Consider the following 20693-nt stretch of genomic DNA (forward strand, 5'->3'; position numbering starts at 1 on the left):
GAGTTAATAGTGTCATCTTTGTTCATTCATTTAAATGGAAAATACACCTATAGGGGCTCAGGACTGCAGTTGTGGATGAGATGTGTAGTTTTATTTATTATAGTTACCCTTAGAATCCTAAGACTAATTTGTATAGTAGGGCAGCCATCCCTTTGGGGAATTATCCTAATTTGGATATGGGTGTTAGTGGGGAAAGAAAGAAGAGTAGGGGGTAGGGTGTTACACCTGCATGTGCTACATAAAGGGGAAAAAGCCTTAACAATTAGAGCTATCAAAAAAATTAAATAGGAGGACTGAGGCAAAATGGCAGAAAAGGTACAGGGACCCATCTTATCTCTGTCAAATTATCCTCTAAAAATCAGATACAATTCCTCAAAATGAATTCTGTAGCTTCATAACCCACAAAAAGACAAGATGAAGTCATTTTTAGCACAAAACAACTTAGAAGGCCAGCACCAGGATAGAGGTGGAGCACAGGGCAGGCCTCTACCTAGACACCAAGACCTGGGAACAGTTTATGCAACAGAAAAGACTTCCAGACCTCCCAGCCACAGAGGATAATGGGGGTTCAAAGAGAGATCACAGAAGTCTCTTTGGTGACTTCTGGGTGCAAGACTTATGTGCTTTGACCATAAGTAGAACCAGTCACAATCCAGGGTCTTGACTTCAGAGTGAGGAGGAGCACTAGCAGATACCAGCTCGTGTGGCTACAGTGGAGCAGGGGACCTTGGTCACAGTTCCAAAATCAAAAATAGTGATTAGCGTTACTCATAGACCAAAGGACAAGAGAGTATTAAACACACCTCTCCTTATATCAAACAACCTTGAAAGAACTGAAAGCAGATGGATCCCCAGTGCCAAATCCAAAGGCAACTACTACATCCAGACTGCAAGAAAAACATGAATTGCTCTAAAACTCAAAAAGAATTAATGAAGGAGGTGAAAAATGATGTTAAAAATAAAATAAGAGAGGCAGATGAAAAATTGGGAAAAGAAATGAGGGTGATACAGGAAAATCATGAAAAAAGAGTCAATAGCTTGGTAAAAGAGGCACAAAAAGTACTGAAGAAATCAATATATTAAAAAACAGAATAGGCCACTTGGTAAAAGAGGCATCAAAATCCAATGACAATAACTTCTTAAAAAGTAGAACTGACCAATAGAAAAAGATATACAAAAAGACACTAAGGAGAAAACATTCTGGAAAGACAGAATCAGCCATCTGGAAAAAATGGTACAAAAATTCACTGAGGAAAAGAACTCTTTACAAAGTAGAATTGGCCAAATGGAAAAAGTAGTACACGACCTCACTCAAGAAAATAAAATCTAAAAAATTAGAATTGGGCAAGTAGAAGCTAATGACCTCATGAGATAAGAAGAAACAACCAAAGTCAAAAGAATGTGAAAATAGAAGAATATGTGAACTATCTTATGGGAAAAACAACTGATCTGGAAAATAAATCCAGAAGAGATGATCTAAGAAATTATTGGACCAACTGCAAATGATGATCAAAAAAAGAGCCCAGACATCATCTTTCAAGAAATTATGAAGGAAAGCTGTCCTGAAATTCTAGAACCAGAGGATAAAATAGAAATGGAAAGAACCTAGGGTTCACCTCCTGAAAGAGATACTAAAAGGATAACTCCCAAGAATATTATAGCCAGAACTCCCAGGTCAAGGGGGAAATATTGCAAGTAGCCCAAAAGAAACAATTCAAATATCATGGAGCCACAGGCAGCACAAGAGCACAAGATCGAGAAGCATCTACATTAAAGGCTCAGGGGACCTGGAATATGATATTCCAGAGGGCAAAAGAGCTAGGACTTCAACCAAGAATAACTTACCCAGAAACACTGAGCATCTGATTATCCTTCAGGGAAAAAAATGGGTATTTGATGTAATAGAGGACTTTCAAACGTTCCTGATGAAAAGATCAGAGCTGAATGGAAAATTTGGCTCTAACATCAAGTCTCAAAAGAAGTTTGAAAAAGTAAACAGGAAAGAGAAATGAAAAGACATTCAATAAGGTTAAACTGTTTACATATCTACATTGTAATTCCAAAGAACTTTGTCGTTATTATGGTGGTTAGAAGGAATATACACAGACAGAGGACAAGGGTGTGAATTTAATATGATGGAATGATATGAAAAAAATAAAAGAAAGATATGAGAAAGAGGAATGCATTGAGAGGAGGAGGAAGAGAAAATAAAATGGGGTGAATTCTCTCACATGAAAGACATTTTACAGTGGAGGGGAAGATGAAGGAGATTGGGAAGAGAGTGTGTGTACCTTACTGTCATCACATTTGGCTCAATGAGGGAAGAACTTACATAATCAATTGTGTTTAGAAATCTCTCTTACCCTACAGGCAAATAAGAGAGGAAGGGGATAAGAGGAAGGAGATGAGGCTAAGAGAAAAGAGGGAAAATTAAAGGAAGTGGTGGTCAGAATCCTAGCAGGGGGAAATAGGATGGAGAGTAGTACCCAGTAATCGTAATCATGCAAAATATTTTTACAAGTCTTTCTGATAAAGGCCTCAATTCTAAAATACATAGAGAAATGAGTTGAATATATACTGTAAATCTTGAAATTTCTCAGACTAGTGAATGTTAAAAATTTCCACATTGAGGAATCCTCCATTGGAACAAATTCCCTACTGGAAACATTCCCCATTTTGATGTGAGAATTCGCCAGGATCAGAAATGAGAGGACCTCTACTACACCCGTACTTAAGACTGCTTTAGGGGAGAAACTCCTTGCTAAACAATGAAAGTACTTAAAACCATACTTATAATAAGGCAAGGAGTTCTTTGAGCCATGCCTGTTTTTAGAATTGATACAATGGAATGCTAGGTACCTATAAAGGTCGGGTAGGTTTTCTCTTGATGGGATTAGTCGACTCAGCTGTGTTTTCTCTGGTTCAGACTTACTGAGGGGATTAATCGACTTAGCTGGAATTCAGATGGGCTGTCTTTTAGAAAACATCTATGGTGATTGGTAGATGGAAGAACTTAGGGGAGGTGACATAGGAAAAAAACCCTATATAAGAAAAGGAATCTCTTGAGCAAGGGATCCTTGGAGATAGGTTCCTTGGAGAGGCTTGGAGATCCTTAGTTCCTTGGAGATAGATCCTTTTGGAGGAGGCCCTTTGAAGATCTCTTGAGAAGAAGTCCCTTGGGAGGCTGACTCTGGCTGGAACTCCCTCTGGGGAGACTCTGTTCCTCAGACACCCTTGTTTAAGACAAATCTTGCGGTGAGTGATGAAAAACTGACTGATTCTCTCTCTCTTAAGACTCAGGTCTAGGCCATGTTGGCTTAAGGCCCTTCATACTTATACTTTTCTCTCTCTCTCTCTCTCTCTCCTTCTTTGATTGCTCATTGTATTATTAATTAAAACTCTATAAAACCCAGTTGACTTGGGTATATTCATAATTGGGAATATATTCCCTGGCGACCACCTTATATTTGATTTAAAACAAGACACTGTAGTGAAAACATTTTCTGCGGTCACAATTTACTCACCCACTCTTATATCTATCACAATTTATATCTTCCACCATTTTAACTCACTACAGTTTACAACATCAACAATTTTAACTATTACAGTTTATGACATCCAACTATTTAATTATAACAGTTTAAGGCATCCCACCATTTTAACTGAAACAATACATTTTGATTTAATTTCCTTTGCATATATTATCACCCCCCAATAGAATATGAAGGCAAGACCAGTTAGTTTGTTTTTGTCTTTGTATCTTATACCTGCTCCTGTCCACAGCTCCTGGTAAATAGTTAGTGCTTAATAAATGCTTATTGAATTAAAGAATGAATGAACAAATGAATGAAATCCTAAGACCAGTTTTTTTGAAGGAAATGAGGATCATTGCCAGAAGGGATTTTATTTTTCAGCAACAGCTGTTCATAAGGACCCTTTAATAATGAACAGACATGGATGGGACACAAGTTATGGGTGCTAGCACATCTGTGAGGAGTGAATGCTTTAACTTTGGGCCTGAGGGAACCTGAGGGAAAATTGGAATAATAATCTCTATATGATTATATGTTAAAACCCAGGAGGGAAATGGTCTATATTGGTACTTAGAGCACTGACTTTATATAAATCATAATTTCTTTTTTTTAAAAAACAATATTTTATTTGGTCATTTCAAAACATTATTCATTAAAGACAAAGATCATATTCTTTTCCTCCCCTCCCCCCCATAGCTGACGCGCGATTCCACTGGGTTTCACATGTGTTCTTGATTTGAACCTATTTCCATGTTGTTGGTATTTGCATTAGAGTGTTCATTTAGAGTCTCTCCTCAGTCATATCCCCTCAACCCCTTTAGTCAAGCAGTTGATTTTCCTCAGTGTTTTTACTCCCACAGTTTGTTCTCTGCTTGTGGATAGTGTTTTTTCTCCTAGATCCCTGCAGATTGCTCAGGGACATTGCATTGACACTAATGGAGAAGTCCATTACATTCAATTGCACCACAGTGTGTCAGTCTCTGTGTACAATGTTCTCCTGGTTCTGCTCCTTTCACTCTGCATCACTTCCTGGAGGTCGTTCCAGTCTCCATGGAATTCCTCCACTTTATTATTCCTTTGAGCACAATAGTATTCCATCACCAACATATACCACAATTTGTTCAGCCATTCCCCAACTGAAGGGCATCCCCTCATTTTCCAATTTTTGGCTACCACAAAGAGTGCAGCTATGAATATTCTTGTACAAGTCTTTTTCCTTATTATCTCTTTGGGGTACAAACCCAGCAGTGCTATGGCTGGATCAAAGGGCAGACAATCTTTTATCACCCTTTGGACATAGTTCCAAATTGCCCTCCAGAATGGTTGGATCAATTCACAACTCCACCAGCATTCATTACTTTCCATAGCTGTCATGTTAGCCAATCTGCTAGGTGTGAGGTGATACCTCAGAGTTGTTTTGATAAATCATAATTTCTTAAAGGACAATTGAGGAAGCTATTAGTCTCATGTTGGAACTATTTCCATAAATGAGTAAGAATTATTCTCCATAAATTTATACTTGATTAGCTATAGCTTCCCACTACTCTACCCCAGGTCATCCCCTCAAATAGGGATAGAAATCTACAGACCAAAAAGAAAGTTATAAACATTTATGGGAGATGGGGTGGGTTCTCTCCATCACAAGTGATATCAAGCTATCTGACTCCACTGGAAGCATTAAATGCCTTCTCCATCTCCATTTCTCTATCTCTATCTCATTTCTCAAATAATGCCAGATGCCATTTGGACCTGATAAACATGATATTCTTGATATACGTTAAGGAAAGCTAGGTGGGAAAAGAGGGAAAAAATGAGATAATAATAATGGGATAATCCCTGATAGGTAGGTATATCTTTTTGTCCCTAGTCCTATCTCACTGCCTAGAAAATAGTAGTTGATTAATAAATACATGGTGGTTTTAATTGAGTTGATAATACACAAACTGAAAGTGACAAATTTTGCCTTTGTTTTTCTCCTGACACTTGTTTCTGAAAGACAACAATCTAGTCACAAATAGCTGAGTGGCATGGAAACAGAGCTGTGGTATTGATTTATACCCATGCTCTCAGCATCTCATCCTTCATTACCAGATACTCTGCCTCTAAAGTATAGGGTCTGTCAGGCTAACACTTGTCATATGCTGGAGTTGGAATGCCTGGAAGTGACAGATCTGTGATCAGAGCTCATCTCAAATCAAAAGCCAGATGCAGCTGTTTATCTGACAATGAGCAATTCTTAACTTGCTTTGAAGAACAGTGATTGCTGGTATTAACATCATTTGTTTAGGCTTGGGGGATTTTTGTCCCATAGTGGGAACAAAATGAGTAACAAACAAATCTATTGGTGTGTGACTTTAAATATCTTTGGGGATTTTTTTCACAATGAACATTATTGGTACCACAAAGTGGTTAGGATGGCTTGTTTGAAGCTTAATGCAGCCAGGCTTTAAAAGTGTTTGTGGTCCAAGGGCAATGATGACAACTGGGTTCATTTGAATGGACCATGACAGTGATCTGAAATATTGCACTACAATTCTCAAGTCAGTGTCTTGTTGAGTTATGGAGATGGCCATGGCATCTCAGCAGCTAAGGAATACAAACTCTAGCAAGTTATATCAAGCTGAAAGGTCTTTGAGTGTGAGTTCAACAGTGGACTCATTCAAGAATCATTCAAGTACTAGCCAAACAAGTATATGAAAGCACAGAATTTGAAGAGTGAACATCAGGTACATGTCTTGGGCTTTAATGTGAAGAGGTTCCAAAGCTCTGCCCAGTGAAAAGCATGCTCAAACAGACAAAATCACCAGCCACTCAAAGTATTCCAACTGAAAAGAAATGAATATTGTGTATGTATATAAACACACATAGACATACGTATATAGAGGGGTCCCTTCCCATTCAAAATTAACAATTTTATTAATATATATTTTTCTCCAGAGCATTATGAAGAATGAGATCAGGATACATTTCAAGGAACAAATTCCCCTTGTCAATTTTTAGCATCTTTTTGTCTTTTCTTTCAAACTGAGGCATATAAGATCTATTGAATCATAATGAAAATATTTGAGTTCTTTTATGTTTTAGACTTTCTCCTTCTGAGATCAGTTCAAAGACCATAATCCATGTGATATAAAAACTTCAAATTCCACATTGTTTCTTTGACCATTCTAGGTAAGTATGGTTCATATTTCTGTCTCTATGTCCTATCCAAGATACATCATCCCTCAGGGTTCCAGGATATCCTGAGAGTTTGGTGAGGTGTCTTTTCTTTTATGGTCATTAGCTCAAATCCCCAGTGGATGTGTTCTCCTATCTATTAGGAGCCTACCACTAGCACCCCATTTCCATTGAACTACTTAAAATTGATTAGCCTTTGCAAAGGGATTTTTACTTCAAAAATATATTAAGAAAAATTGTACCCACTCTGTTCTCTATCCCTTTGAGGTATATTCTCCCTATATACCCATTTGGTCTTATTTAAAATTAAGTTTTTGTTTGTTACATTAAAATATACCTTCCTATCTCCCCTTCCTTGCACTAGAGAAGGTATCATTGGACAAAGATATATAGGTAAATATAAAACTATGTCTTAATTATTTCTATTTATTAGTTCTTCCTCTAGAGATGGATATATACAAGTTATAGAAATTGAAGGGATGTTCATCACCTGGAGAATATCCACTTGTTCTTTAGAGAAGTAGATTCAAAACTTAGCTCAGTTCCTATATAACCCCACCAATTTACATCCAAAAGTATTATCACCACTGGATGAGTACTCGTTTCATCTTTCACTGACCTACATCCAAAGATTCTCCTTGATCCTTAGGGTCCAGATATTGGGCTGGCTGCAGCCATTTATGGGCTTTGAAACTCTGGGATGGCAGGGTATTCTTTAGACCTTTCTAACTTGTGATATCTCAGAGGTCCAACTCTCTCCACATGGAATGGAAATGGGGGCCAAGCACTGGCTAAGCCCTAATGTTCCTCTACTAATAGTCTAGGTTCTCACCCAACACTGTGAGCAACAGAGTCACTGAAATCCCCAAGAGCAACTGAGGCAAAAGAGGTTAGCTAACGAGATCTAGTTAAAGGATGTCTATATGGACTCCATCCATACTTTCTTTAAGACATTTCCCTCACTCATCATTACAATTTTCTTAGAATTCCTTTCCCCAGTCTCCTCCTTAGAAAGAATTCAGTTCCCAAGCAATCTGATGGGGTCTGTATAGGTCTGCATGTGTCAACTCCCCACTAGATATACAAAATAAATCTAAGGTGATTTTTTGTGAGGAAGAATTAGAAGTTGGTGGGGGAGAGGTATCTGTAAAAAATCACATAAAAGATACTGGAAGTGGGAGAGGAAAGAAGCCAAGAATACAGAGAATCAGTGATGAGAAGGGAATGCACTGTCAACATGGGGGACAACCTGTGCAGAGGGTTCAGGGATAGGAAATGAAATGTATTTGAGGAAGAAATAGGAAAAGGTATCTATAACATTGTGGGCAAGAAGTGGAATCTAAGGCATAATGAGCCTAGAAAGTTAAATTGGTGTCAGGTTGTAAAAGGCTTTGAGGGTCAAACAAAGGAATACAATTCTTATCCTAGAGGCAACAGAGAGAAATGGATCTTTTGGGGCAGGGGAGTGACCTGATCTGGCCCGTACTTTAGGAAAAATAGTTGGGCATCTGTTTAGAAGATGGTTCAGAGAGGGAGGAGACTTGAGGTAGGATACCAATGAGTACCAATGAGGAAGTCAATTTCAATAGTCTAGGCAAGAGGTGATGAGCATTTAAATCGGGGCCATAAAGCTCTGTTTGAGCACCTCATCATCTTAAAGGCCCATTTTCCAGTATTATCTGCTGTCACAGAAACAGATAACTATGAACAGTTTAGCTGATCAGTCAGTCAACAAACATTTATTTTATTTTATTTTTTAAAACCTTTACCTTCCCTCTTAGAATATTGGTAAGGGCGAGGCAATGGGAGTTCAGTGACTTCCCAGAGTCACACAGCTAGGGAGTGTCTGAGGCCAGATTTGAACCTAGTTTCTCCCCTTTCTAGGCCTGGCTCTCAATCCACTGAGCCACCAAGTTGTACCCCAGAAAACATTTATTAAGCATCTTCTGGGTTCCAAGCAACTTGAAGTTGCTATTTGAATGTGTGGCAATTTACAATGATTTCTGTCCAAGCCTATGAGTCGGAGATATCAGGTTGAGAAGGGAGAAAAAAAAGGAGCTCATATATTTTCATGATCATATACCACAAAGAGAGAGCTTTTCCTCAGGATAAGATGGGATACACACCCGTTGGAGAGAGAAAACATTTCTGCATTAGTGACCTCTGGTATATCCATTTTGCCAACTGCTTGGAAACCCAGAAGAAACTTCATATGAAAACCAGACAGTGAGCGAGTTCTTAAGTCTTTCAAAGTTGGACCCCAGATGTTCTACCATTTGGCAGTAGACACTAGAAAGAAGGTGGTAATGAAGTCTTGAACAGATAGCGAGGAAGGGAGCCAATGTACAGACAATTCCCCCCCGAAGGAAATCTAAAATGAGTCTCTCTTTCTCCTCACCTCTTCCTCTCCTAGTGTTGTTAACAATTGTAGAGGGACAGTGCACTTTCCCCAGATTCTCTAACTCTAACCCAGTAGGTACTGGCCCCTCAACAAGACCTCTTAGTCAAAGAACAAAGCTAGAAGAGGACTTAGAATGAGACACCAAAGGAGAAGAAACTTGCACTAGGTCATATAGCTAGTAAGTAGGAAAGCAAAGATTGGAATTTAGACCTTTGGGGTCTCAATTCAGAGATCTTTCCACCACACTATAGCTGCTTCAAGCCAAACTCTTCTAGTAAAGAGGAACCTGCTGTGCCAGAAACCTTTCTCCTCCTCTTCCTCTTTCTTCTCCTCCTCATTATCCCAGGAATAGGATCAGCGGCAATACGGGAAACCATTAGAACACTATCCTGTCCCTCTTTAGGAAGCCCTAGAAGCATTCTTTCTTTTTCACACAGGAACAACGGTTGTGGGAAAACCCTCCCAAGCTCTTATTTTTCTAAAGGGCAAAACACAGAAACAGCCCAATAGGACTTTTTTCACTGTCAACATTTCTATTCCATAGCTTTCTCTATGCTCAATTTCTCCATGTGTCTTCTTCCATCCTTTTCAGTCAGCCCTTTTCTTCATGCCATATCCATCTAATATTCTTCTAGATGCCTAACATATTCCATCATTTTCAGTGCTTTAGACAGGGACTATTCCAGATCCCAATTCCACTGATTGACTTTTGAGAGCAGCCAGAGGTCTAGAACATTGACCAAGTCTGTATGCGCTCATGAGCAGAGAGGTAGCTAAGGCAGAGAAATAAGCTTTTAAGGGTAGACAGTAAAATACATCATCATTTTTAATTGAGGGTAGTCAGACACAGTGAGGAAGGAATGTGCTAAAACTGGGTTGCATTCTTTTTTTTCCCCTTTGTTTTTCAGCTCTAGGAGGAAAATGGTAAAAGTGGTGTCTGGAATATTGTCTGGATAACAAGTCAAACACAGAAGGTTGTGAAACTCTGGGCAGAATGCCCACCTTCATATAAGGTAGAGGAGACATTTCATTTAAAGGCAGAATCTGAGTCTGGCCTTATGCTAAGTACCTCTAAAAACAGTAAGGCTGCAATGGAAGCTCCTCTAGGAAAGTGGAGAAAGAACAACTCTATCATGATGTTTACCCTTGCTTGGAGAAGTCATGAATGCTATTTCTGAGGCTAAACCTGATCACTGAGGAAGCCCACAATGTAAGTTGGGCTGGTGATACTCTTAAAAGGAACAACCAATCATAGTGCAATTAATCAACCAATAAGCAATTATTAGGTATCTTCTGGGTGCTAGGCATTGTGCTAAGTGCTAGGGATACAAAAATACAAAGGAAATAAACCCTAACCTCAAAGATTTTATGTGATTCTGGTGGCATACAATACATTCATTGATAAGGAAATATAGATGAAGATTCCACCCTTCTCAAAATCATATTTTTATTTTTTAAATTTTATTTAATTAGATGATTTAGAATATTTTTCCATGGTTACAAGACTCATGTTCCTTCTGTCCCCTCACCCACCCCTTCCCAAATCTGATGCGCAATTCCATTGGGTTTAATATGTGCCATTGATCAAGACCGAAGAGAATCGTATTTTTAAATAATTAAAGAAAATGCTAAATTCCATTGAGAGATTAGTAAAAATGAAGAGGTAATTATTTCCCATCCAAAAATGTATACCCCCAAAATTTATCTACAGACCCTATGGGGTCTACAGAGACAAGATAAAGAACCTCTGCTTCAAGAGTTGTGTGTGTTATCCTCTATTGGGTCCTCTGGTTTAAGATGGAGAAAAAGAAGAGAAACACAGTCTTGAACCCTATTTTGCTGAGAACTGTCAGAAGACATTGGAACCATCTGGATAAAGCACAAGTCTCTTTGCCTTTGGCCTTTGTTTCTAAGGAGTCCTCTATTTCTGTCCTATGATTAAGAGGTACTTTTGAGGAGGCAATTATACCTACTGTGTTAGGGTTGGGGTCTCTGTGGGATTTCCCTTTTTTTTTTGCACAAACACTTATTTTATTGAAAAGTGTTTATCCCATCATAAAATTATATGGCTTGGGCAGCAGAATACGGGTCCAAATGTTGTCAGATCAGCATGGAGAGTGGCCAGTGATAAAAGGAGATGTCTCAGTATGAGGTCCTTGCCTAGACTCTCCAAAGCCATGTTGAAGCTGGGAGAATCCTGTTAATCCAGACCCTACCAGTGAAGCTGGTGACTATCAGAGCATCCTAGTAATAAGTATCAATGTCCCTTAACTTTACCCTGTTAAAATAAAGCAGAATCAGAATGGACAAAGCAGAATACCCTATTACTTGCAGATATAGTGAAACTGGAAGTTCTCCAGCTTAAAGGAACCTCTTTCCTACTGTAACATTTTTCTCAGCACCCTGTTAAGGGTAGCTATGAGTAAAAAAACTTGTTACTGTTTCATCTGAGAGCAAAAAAGAAGAGTTTGCCCATCAAAAGAATGATAAGGACTACAAATGAAGCAGATAGCCAAAAAGTAGTTCCATGTGTTGTAGGCTGTTCCTGAAAGGATGTCAAACCTTTGGTACAGAGTTATGAGTTGAGCCAGACACCTGGTTTTCCTCATTCATATGTCTCCCTGCTTGTTGTCTCTAAATATGTGCTCATTCTCTACATAGATACTACATGTACTGGTGGGATTATAACCAAGGTTTACACGTGACCTATAATATATTTATCACTCCTGCTTTTGATGTCTATGAAGTAATATTTTTGCTTTTGTTTTATTGCTTAATAAATGTCATATTTATGTTAATGATATTATGATTATGTAAATGGAAATCGCATTGATGTAGGCTCAATATATAGAGTAGCGTGAATGTATCTCTCATGCCCTTAACACCAGGGTTACCCATGGAAGTCTCAGATAACAGCAAGTTGGTGCCTCCTCTCTGGGAGCTCTGAACCTGCCAGAATGAGTGGCAGTTGAGGTATGTTACCTGCTCAGGAAATAATGGAAAGGGTGGATCTGGACTCTAGAATACTTATTGTTACAAGGGAGGGCTTTTATGGGGGAATCAGGTAAGTTAATGCAAATCAACAGAAATGCAAATGAATGATTAAAATCAAACAAATAAAAGAGCATCAATAAAACTTAAAAAAAAAATAAGCTGGAGCCAGATCATCAGAGTCTTCGAATTCCTAACAGAGGGATTTATATTTATATCCTACAGGCATTAAGGAGATACTAAAGCTTCTTGAGTAGGGGGAGTAACTCTGGGAATGCTGTTTTGGCAGCTCAAAATTTCTATTTAACTGGCTGTAAAAGCCTTCCCACTTCCGCTTCCAAGCAGACACATCTCTCATGATGTAAGTGAAATTGAATGGGCCTTTCGTGCCTCCTAGGCACGTGCTTTCTTACTTGTATTTTCTTAAATTCTTAATCTTTAATAAACCTCATAAAATATAATACTTCTAGCAGAGAGAAACTAATTTTACCTGCTACACAAGGTACTTCTTGACCCCATATGTTCCCATTTGAGTACCTACCTTTGCACTTTAAGTTGGAGACTACGTTCATAGGGATATTATGTTTGTCCCCCAAAAGAGTGTGTCCCAGATTTGGGGGTGTGGCAATTCATACCATTGACTTTGAGTCTGTGACCACTCCCCTCAAAGAAGTTTATAACCTTTGTTTTTGTAACTTCTATCCCAGCTCTTCTGTTTTTGTTTTTTTTTTAATATCTCTAATATCAACTAGTTAATTGAGATTAGGGGGAACACACAGAGCTGAGGCACTTAGGAGAGAGTTTTAGAAACCTCAAATCCTTAAGGTAATCCCTCAGTAGAACTTTGATTTGGAATACTACTCAGTAATCCTCTGGGGAATCAATCGGCCTATTTGAGTGGGAATCAGGAGAGAATGTAGAATGTAGAATGAGCTCAGAGGTTTAAGCTTGGGGATTGCAATTTTAATCAGAATGGTGAAGGTGGGTGTCAAATTAAAAGAGACTGAGAAGTGGGTGTGAGGTGAGAAAATGGAGATGAATGTGGGCAGTTTTCCTTAGAAGGTTGGCTGTAAGATAAATCAGTCAACCACTACTACACACCAGGCAAAGTGAGGAGAGATATAGGAAGGTAATTGAGGGTACACTAGGTCCTAGAGATCTTAATATCATTGATTTAGAGTTGGAAGGAGTCTTAAAGGCAATTGAGTCTGACCTCCTCATCTTACAGGTGAGAAAACTCGGGCATAGAGAGGTTAAGTGACTTGGCCAGGTCACAATGAGTAAGGATCTGAGGCAGAACTGGAACCAAGATCTCCCTAGCTCCAATTCCAGTCCCTTATTCATTTAGCCATACTTCCTCACAAATGAAGGTTTTGTTGTTGTTTTTAGGAACGGGAGTCATATGGACATAGTAAGGTCTGAAACACTAGGAGATGTCAACAAAGGCCAATTAGGCTATCCTTGAGTTGTTGAGGGTTTTGTTTGCATTTGAAAAATCAATAGGAATCTACAAACTTGCAAAAGAAGTCTATGAACTGTAAGTCCAAAGCATGCCAGAATAGTAGTCTATCCACAGAAGATCCATGCTCCAGAAATTCAGTATGGAAAGCCTTGCTAACTTAGCCTACCTCCCTAAGCTTAGTGAATTAAGGAGATCCTAGGATCATCAACAGAGTTGAAAAGGACTTTAATGGTCATCTAGTTCAATTCTATTCTTTTACATATGAGTAAACTGAGGCACAGAAAAGTTAAGGGATTTCAAGGCTACATTCATATGGAGTGGCCCAGCTGGGCCATCTGACTCTAAATCCAGTAAGTACTCATCCTACAACATCATGAGATAAAGCTTGTCAAGTACAAACTTTTTTCACCAGCAGTGTTAAGCAGAAATAATTATTCTATTTCATCCCATGAATTGGGAAAGTATATTGGAGAACCCAGCAAGCGTAGTAGACTTTAGTTAGCTTGATCTGAGCCAATGTCCACCATGAGACCTAAACCATAAGGCAATGAATGGAAGCAGGTTAACTAACAAGTAAACATGGCTCTTGGTTTTAACGATTTCAGTGGAAATAATTTGAGAAAAAAGGACTGACCTAGTTTTAAATTGACTTAAGTAGAAAATGGAAAAAAAGAAGACAACCTCAGCAAAATCTTGCTAAGACAAGCAGGCATTATCCTAACCATTGATTAAATAGAAGGCTTCCAATTTATTCTTGCCCTAGCATTTTCTAAAGGTTTCAGAGGTGAATTGCCTAGTGTTATTTTTTACAATTAAAACATTTATTTTCTCTCCTTCCCACCACCTCTTTCCTTACTATTAAAAGAAAGAGATCCCTTGTAACAAATATGCATAGTCAAGCAGCAAAACAAATACCCACAATGTCCATGCCCCAAAATCTGTTTTATTCTGTATTTTATATCTGTCACCACTCTGCCAGGACATAGGTAAAATGCTTAATCTTTGGTTCTTTGAGACTGTGATCAATCATTACCATGATCAGTGTTTTGAAGTCTTTCAAAGTTCTTTTGACTTTACAATATTGTCATTGTATAAATTATACTCATGGTTCTGCTCACTTCACTTTGTATCAGTTCATATACATTTTCCCATGCTTCTCTAAAACTTCTCTCCATTTCATGCAGCATTATATTATTTCATCATATTTATATACCCCAACTTGTTCAGCCATTCTTCAAATGATAAGTCCCTTTTTAGTTTCCAATTCCCTGCCATCACAAAAAGAGCTGATAACATTTTTTTTTGATACACAAGTTTTTTCCACTTCCATTGATCTCTTTAGGGAATAGGCTCACAACTACTATGGTAAAACTATTGTTGTAGCCAAGGATATGGGCAGTAACTTTTGGGGTATGGTTCTAAATTGATTTCCAGAATGATTGGACCAATGGACAATTCCACTTACAGAGCATCAATGTACCTCTTTTCCAGTAACCCTTCCAACAGCTATCATTTCTGTTTTTTTCCATCTTTGCAAATTTGATAAGTTCCAGGTGGAAATTCAAAATTGTTTTATTTTACATCCTCTAAATATTAGTGATTTGGAGTATTTTTCACATGGCTGTTCATAGCTTTAATTTCTTCCTTTGAGAACTACCAGTTCATATACAATGACTACTATGACTATGACTTAATAGATCTCAAAAAGGTGTCAGTATGACCTGCACTCTGTGAGATAAGAGAGTTCTCCACCATCAACCCAATCATTTTTATTATACATGTTAAAATTGAATGTTGACATCTTCTTTCAGTACCCAATAGGGTAGGATTTCCAACTAATCACCAATCCTTTGGCTAATATGGCTGTCCTCCAAGATGTGTATCATTTAAGACACAAGATTTCAAATCCTCTATAATTTTTACAGATATGCTATTGATAGGTAGATTGGGGCCTAGAATGGGCATTCTCAAAAGGAAAATTCCAAAGGGCCAACTCCATGGAGCCCAAGTTCCTAGGGAGGGAGAAGAGAATAGGGAATTTATTTTCTGGCTAGACAAAAGATGTTCAAGACTTGGAATAATAATATTTCCCTGCATCTTGTCCTCACATTTTCCCCCATCTTTACTCCAACCCCCACTTCCTTTCCAAAATAAAATGGAAAAAGTAGGGAATTTACCTGAAACTAGTGTCATACATGAAATGACTCATTTCTCCTCTCTTCCATCTTTTCTTTTCCCTTGTCTTGCCTCCAGTCCTAGGTCTTTAATCTTTTCTTCTTTCTTTTTAATCTCCTCTGTGACACTGGATTTTTTGTTGATGACTATAAACTCCAATTTCCTTTTTACTAGTCCTTATCCCTTCCTTTCCTCTTTTTGAGTTTAATGTATCTCATGATGTGTGTGTGTGTTTGTGATTGTGTTTCATCTTCCATTATTTGATTCACATGAAAGTGAAGTTCATGGTATGTTTGTTGTCCCTGCCCTTTCTTCTGTGCTTATTCTTCATCTTATATACATCCATTATGTGTTCAACTGATGCACTTTACACTTCACTGGGGTGTTTTTGAGAGATTTGAGTTCCTCTAGGTCCTACCAGACCATGATTATCCTGCAACTCTCTCTTTATTGGTGAAATTTTAATCCACTCTCCCCAAAGAACTTTTGTGTGTACAAGAGAGCATAAACTCTCAATATGAGGAATTTTTTTTAGCTATTATTCTTAAAATATCTTCTTGTTTTTAATTAATAGCTTGCTTGTTACAATAAATTTTCCAGCTGTTTCCTTCCTCCCCTATATACCACATTTAATGAAAAGGTATATGAATATATAAAACTATGTCTATTTATCAATTCTTTCTCTGGAGTTGGATATACACAAGTCATTCTTCAAATATTGTTTCATTTGCTGTGTATAATATACTTGTGGTTCCACTCATTTCACTTTTTGTAATTTCGTCTAAGTCTTTCCATGTTTTTTGCAAAATTAGCCTGCTCATAATTTCTTATGGAACAATAGTATGCCATCACAAAACAGATAGCAAAAGGATAGAATTCACCCAGTTGAGGACTCCTGAGGCTACATGCAGTTTTAGCAGAAGAGAGGGTCTCTCTCCCCTCCCCTTGAACATATCCAACCACCCAAAGACCAGAGATACATTGGCTACAAATCCACTGTGACTGTATTGTCTGTATGACAGATACAACTACAGAAAATTGCTCACATTTAGAAATATGGTTCAGAAGATTGAATGCCAGGCCTGGAGACAGGAGGTTCTGGGTTCAAATCCAGCCTCAGATTCTTCCTAGCTGTATGACTCTAGACAAATGACTTAACTCCCATTCACAAGCTCTTAATGCTCTCCTGCCTTAAAACCAATACATAATATTGATTCTAAGATGAAAGTAATAGTTTTTTAAAAATAAAAAATTTAAATTAAAACTTAAATAAAAATGTAAAAATAGCACATAGCAACCTAATCAAACCCGTCATTTAACTCTTTATTTGCCCTCTGGTTGATGCAGAAGGAGAAGGGAAGGGATAGGGAAGTGACAACCAGAAAAGTTGGGGAGAGGAAAAAAGAAGAAACTTCTTAAAACAGGCATCAGTTGATCTCTCTAATTGGGACATCCATATCAGATCATTCCTATACTCTATTTTCATTTCTGGAGCTATGAGCAATCCGATGAAGACAGTAATTCTCTGTGTCTCTTGTGTTTGTAAGCAGGTATAGAGGTAAAAATGATAAACCAGCTCCAGGTGGATTAAGTTGTAGCACAAAATCCATTAAATATGTGACTTTTGCCAGGAAGGGTATTACTTATAATCACGAAGCCCCAATCAGGAAGAAGCTGTACCCAGCTCTTCAGGGGAGGGGAGAGCTGACCTTTAACCTCTCATCATAATGAATGAAAGCCCAACAGAAGAGAGGTGTTCAGTCAGGACAGGTTGATGGATTGATGGATATCCCTGGCTGACCTCTGCAATCTCTAGGGAAATGTACTACTACTACTACTACTACTACTACTACTACTACTACTACTACTACTACTACACTACTCAGACTGAGCAATGGAGAAGAAATCTGTGGCCTTAATCCAAACCACTGTCATTGACTTTCCCACAAGCCTTGGCTCTTCTGAACACAGTATCAAGAAAGAAAGCAGTGGTAGAGATCCATTTACCAGATGGAAAGACATGCAAACAGTTGGCCAGGTGCTTGAGGCTCACTCTGGGTGCCCTGAGGTCACATCCCAGTTAACAGACAACTAACAATGTATGTATGGAGAACAGAGGGAATTTTGTAATGGGATGCTAACATTTGGGTGCCACCTGGGATACTTACCATCTGTCACTTGGCCAGATAAAGTGGATGCTGCATCTAGCCATGGAAGGTGTGAGAAGGCAATTCACCTCCCTTTGTTTTTAATCAGCCAGGGATCTGGACTAGCTGTTTGTCCCATGCATGTCATAAAAGACCTGTTTGAACAGAAAAAGAGTGGGGCTAGTCATGTCAGGAATCAGAAAAAAGGAATGGAAGAGTCTTGCTCTTTGATGATGAAGATACTCTGAGGAGGTAAAAGACCCAAGATGAAATTAATGACTGTAGTATTTCTCTGGATGGGCACAACAACAACCACCACCACCACCACCACCACCACCAAAGGGAAAAGGAGGTGTGGCACCAGAAAATATTAAGAAGTTAAATACAAGCAAGGAATTCCAGGAACCAGAAAGAAGGAAGATAATGGAGGAAGAAACTGAAGCATTGAAATATATAATCTGGACCACCTGGCCATACCAAGGACATGGACTGAGAGTTGAGAAACAATAATAATAATGATAGCTAGCCTTTATAAAGCACCTTAAAGTTTGAAAAGTGCTTTGTTCATCTTATCTGAACATTGCAACAACTTTGTGCATTAGGTGTGATTCTTATCTTCATTTTGCACAGGAGAGACCTGGGACTAAGTGCAGTGTCTTGTCCAGGGTCAATAAGTTGCTAATAAGTTTCCAAGGCATGTCCAGAGCCTCTCAACTCTCATACTAAAGAAAATATGACTTTCTTCACAGTAACTACAATGAATAGCATTCTGTGAGAAGTGTCCTGTGAACTCTAAGGGTAAAGTCCTACAGTCGGGGTGGTTAGGAAGGCTTCCTTTCCTAAGGGGAGAAGTTGACTTTAAAGGAGTAGACATCTTAGAACTATTTGAGGGCTCTTCCTCTACTCAGAGATTGCAACAAGATCTTGTTCCAGCCATCCACTTTTGACCTTCTTGATTCAATATCGCTTACCTGGTCCCAGCCCTGCCCGACTGCTGCCTGCCTGCTTCTGCACTCCAGCAATCCGGACCTGTGCTCTCACTCACCTCGTCCCCAACCGCCCTCAACTCTCCCTCAGAGCAGATGGCTCATCTCCCCAGGCTCAAAACTCACTTCCACCAGCTGTGGATCATGGCCAGATATAAAGAGGAAATGGACCTCATTTTTGCAGGTTAACTTTTCTTGTTGTTGCTCAGCCCTGTCTCTCTCTGTTGTGACCCCATTTGAGGTTTTCTTGGCAAAGATACTGAGATTTCCTTCTCCAGATCATTTTATAGATGAGGAACAAAGATAAATCGGAATAAGTGACTTGTCCAAGATCACAGAGCCAACTGAGTGCTGCTCCCTGCCTCCCCCAGCCCTAGAGACCCAGTGCTGTGCCCTAACCCTGCAATAGAGGCTGGCACTAAAGAAAAAGTGCCAGCCTGAAGAGTATGTGAAATTGATCACCTCAACGGGGAAGTGAATTTCTCGAGGAGAGAAGGTGGATAAAGACTTTCTCCTGAGGGTTACCCATTTTTCCTGCTGGTGACTAGAAATCTTTCCCCCCCAACACTTCCCAATTGAAGGGACTTTCTGAAGAGAAACCTGAGCAGACTTTACCTCAGCTCCTGATGCCCAGGGGCCTCCCTATTCCCTGAAATTGGAAAATGAGGGGATGCCCTCCAACTGGGGAATGAATGAACAAATTGTAGTATCTGTTGGTGATGGAATACTATTGTGCTCAAAGGAATAATGAACTGGAGGAAGTCCATGGAGACTGGAACAACCTCCAGGAAGTGATGCAGAGCGAAAAGAACAGAGCCAGGAGAACACTGTACACAGAGACGGATACACTGTGGCACAATTGAATGTAATGGACTTCTCCACTAGCAGCAATGCAGTGACCCAGGACAATTTTGAGGGACTTATGAGAAAGAACACTATCCACATCCAGAGGAAGAACTGCAGGAGCGGAAACTCAGAAGAAAAACAACTGCTTGATCACATGGGTTGATGGAGACATGAATGGAGATGTAGACTCAAAAAAGATCACTCAATTATTAATAATATGGAAATAGGTCTGGATCAATGACACATGTAAACCCCTCCCCCCCACACAAAAACATGCTATAAAAAAGTCAAAAACAAAAACAAAGGAAGGACTGGAAAGGCTTTATTGCTCTATTTCTATCTAGCCCTCCAGAGAGGAGAGGCAATTGTGGGAGTTGAGGTGCTGAGTCAGTCTGCATGGTGAGGGGAGGTTCTGGTGTCTCAGGCTTTACTGAGTTCTCAATGATAGATTTCTGCCACACGTTCATAGATTTGAGCAGACAGAAAAACAGTCCTCAAAGGCCAAAACTATTGACAGGCAATCAGCAGCTGCTCACCTCCAGCTAATTATAGCATGAAAGCCAATTCTTTCACACTTGACAGAGGAGGACAGAGTTTTATCAGTAGGAGGTGGAGCCTCATCCCTTCCAGTGCTAGAGCTAATTCCCCTCCCCTCCCCTCCCCTCCCATCTTCTGCTGAGGGGAAGTTCATGGGTGTATGTACAAAGAAGGTTTTTGTGGTTGTAAATGGTAATATGTAACTCTTCCTTTGTTTTCTTTCTTTTTTCCTGCCACCCATGACCGCGAATGTTTTATTAAAGAGGATACTGGTTGAGAAAAAAAAGAGAACTATTTGAGGCATGCTTTTTTCCTTCAGCCACACCAATCTATCACCCAGTAAAAGGTGGCCCCTTTAAATATCAGTAGACTCTCTAGTCGTTCTCCATTGCCCAGAAAGCATTCAAATGCATCCAAATATCATGGAGGAGATTCTTT

Source organism: Monodelphis domestica, chromosome 6 (genome assembly GCF_027887165.1).
Source record: "Monodelphis domestica isolate mMonDom1 chromosome 6, mMonDom1.pri, whole genome shotgun sequence".
NCBI classification, from domain to species: domain Eukaryota; kingdom Metazoa; phylum Chordata; class Mammalia; order Didelphimorphia; family Didelphidae; genus Monodelphis; species Monodelphis domestica.